The sequence below is a fragment of the Phyllobates terribilis genome, unplaced genomic scaffold, assembly GCF_046119375.1.
Source record: "Phyllobates terribilis strain yellow unplaced genomic scaffold, ASM4611937v1 Scaffold_329__1_contigs__length_2103183, whole genome shotgun sequence".
Lineage (NCBI taxonomy): Eukaryota > Metazoa > Chordata > Amphibia > Anura > Dendrobatidae > Phyllobates > Phyllobates terribilis.
Window position 1 is genome coordinate 1,702,936 of NW_027363089.1, and position 3,195 is coordinate 1,706,130.

The following is a 3,195-nucleotide window of genomic DNA, read 5'->3' on the forward strand; positions in this document are numbered from 1 at the left end:
AGTGGGCAGCGCAGGGCAGCAGGGAGAAGGACCTAGTGTGAAGACGGTCAAAGTAGGAACACGAGAAAGTGGGGTTCTGCCAAGCATTCCTAAACTTCCTGAGGAAGGATTGAACCCCTGCCAGGGTGAACACGGCGCAACGTGGGAGGCCTTCACCTGTAACTTGCACTTGTGTGTTTCCTGAAGAACTGTGAATTAAAATCTTGGACGACTGCACTGAGTTGCCTCCGTCTATTCCTTCACTGGTGCCATTTCCCTCCCTGCACTACAACGCCCAGCGCACCCTCCATCTATTTACACTGCCCTGAGGCCCGCTCCACCTGTGGGGAGCCGTTCCATCTCTAGCTGCCCTAACATCTGCCTCAGAGGACTGTTGCAGCGCTGGTGATCCTCACCAGACACCACAGGTGGCTTCACGACAAATCCTATAAATAATCCCTTTTGCACTGACCGCCCCGGGCCAGCCACCGTGATATTCCCCAAAGCAGCCATAAGGCCCGGCTGCCGTGTGCCCCGCGGCCCAGGGGGCAGCGAGTCACCACTTGGCGTCACGAACAGGATACGTGACCAGCCTGCCATCTGCGGGTAATGTGCGCCTAAAGAAGTGTTTTCTGCCTTGAATGTGGCGCCCGCCCCAGAAGAACGGGCACCATTATGTGCGTGCTAAAGAACAACAGAATGGAACCTCCCGTCGTGGGCCGGGTCCCAGAATGGCTCCAAAAGCAGGCCCTGCCCCTTGCAACAGTGACTGTCCGCATAGATGTGTCCGTCAAAGCGGGGAGGCCGACACAGGGAGTGACCGACAGCAAAGTGCCATGGGACCGCCCCCGAAAGAGGAGAAGCGGTGGAGAGAAGCTGCGTAAAGACCGGGAGGTGTCAGGCCGAGCTGACGCAGTCGCGGGAGCAGGTCGGAGTGATGTCCCTGTCCCAAATGCGGCTGGCGCTGCTCCATCCCTGGTCCCCCTGCAGCCTGAGGCTGATGACCAGGCTGGGTCAGCCTGCAGAAACCAGGGGTTCCCCCGGAGGGGGCCCCACTGTTAAACTGTTTTAGTTAACTGGACTGTACATAAGTTGCCCGGAAGGGTGCAGATGACTTCATGTTTGCTACCCAGTTACCCTTCAGGGTACAGAGACTGACAGGCTGAGGACTGTGAGAAGCCGGACGTTGACATTGTACATAGTTTAGCACTTCTTAAAGTGCATCCTATTGGTTTTATAATTACAAATATACCTCAGAACAAAAACCCGTTTGGCGTGGCGGAAGACGAGGTCCAGGATTGGATCGTCTATGTCCTGTAGCCATGCCCAGGGCCTACGTTGAGGGTTTGTGGACGGGTCCCTCATGCTGCTACTGTTGCACCCTGGTGCTGGAACTGTCTTGAAAATTGTTTTATATGACAATACTCTTATGATGTTTTATAATGTAACCAGTAACGTTAAAAGAAATGTGCCTCCCATAAAGGGAAGAAATGTTGTTTTATGGTCAAATATGCTGATGCATCTTAAAAATTTTGCATGTCAGTTATGCCTGGTTTTGCTCTGTTCCAGCCCGCGGACGTGCTGTGTTTTACCGGGGGGGGAATGTGGCGCCCCTGAGTGTTCAGTCGCCACAGCGGTACTGCACCTCACCCAGAGGTGTGGTGTCTCCCTTCACTCAGGTAAGATGGGAGTGCTGCACAGAACCCCCCAAAACACCTGCATCCAACATGCAGAGTGCAGCTGCTGAGCCCTGTCCCTGGCTGGAGTGGGGGGAACCCAAAGGTAGGGGGAACCAGTAGTGGGTGTGGGTGGAGGAAGCCGTTAGAGGGAGCACTTATACAGTAGGTATATAATGGGAAGCCATCTTAGGGTGGCAGTTCAGAACAGAATGGTCAGTCAGTCTACCATTGGGCCCTATAAGACGTTCTTCATCTCCCGTTGCAGTGGGGTTTTTATTTGTCCAAAAAAAAAGACTGGGGGTTGCGCCCCCGCCTTGATTTTCGCGAGTTTAATCGGATCACGGTCTGGGATGCATATCCTCTCCCTCTCATCCCCGACCTCTTTAGAAAAAAATTTGGCTCCTACGATTTGATTAAACTAGACCTCAGGGGGGCTTATAATCTCATTCACATTGAGGAGATGAGTGGAAGATGGCCTTCAATACTCCTGAGGGGCACTATGAAAAGCTTGTGATGGCATTTGGGTTGACTAATGCTCCCGCTTTCTTTCAACACTGTTAGTGACATTTTTAGTCATCTGGCAGGTAGATCACAACAAACCAATCTTGATGACATATTAATTTACTTACCTCCAGTCACATCAGGTACATATCAGGCAGGTCTTACAGATACTCAAAGATAATAAATTATTTGTCAAACCAGAGAAATGTATGTTCTCCATTCAGGGTTAGTTCTTATCATTCACCGTTTTTGCATGGATCTGGCCAAAGTCCGTACGGTACTGGATTGGTATTATATTCAAGACTTAAAGGCGTTACAAAGTTTTTTGGGTTTCGCCAGCTACTACTGTAAGTTCATCAAAAACTTTTCGGTAGTGGCCAAACCTCTGATGGACGATTTTGCCAAATAGAAAAAAAAATTAAGATTTTATTATTTTACTTTCCATTCTTGTAGCTAAACACAATCCAGCTAAGTTTAAAATTGAAATGAAGCCCCTGTACCCCCCTCTCTAGGTGCTTCTGTACCAAGTCTTCCCTGGTCCAGGATGGTCTCTATATCACAGGCTCCAGCAATAACCTATTGACACATGATTGTGGCAGCCCTCACGTGCTGATATATCACAGTGCCAATAGAAGTGGGAAGCGGCACAGAAATCACAAAATAAAGGCAGTGTTTGTGGTAATGCAAGAATCCAGCAAGCAGAGTAATCCACACGTCATACAACAGCCCAACATGGATGATGAAAAGCTGCGTCTTCAGGCGTCTGTGTAAGAACATCACATTTTTGTTTTCCTTCCAGAATAAGCACCAAATGGAATAGCTGAATGCCAGGATACAGAGACCGGCGGGGGGCAGGGAAGCGCTGTCCGCTGGATTTTGTGCTGGTTTCACAAGCGGTCACCCTGCAGTTTTCTCCGGATAATGCTGTGGAGACTTTTCACAACACATCTAATAATTGTGAACCTTCCACTCACATGTTTATTATCTTGTCCGCTGGTCAGACTGGGGGGGGGTGAAAGCTGGACAAGGGATGAAG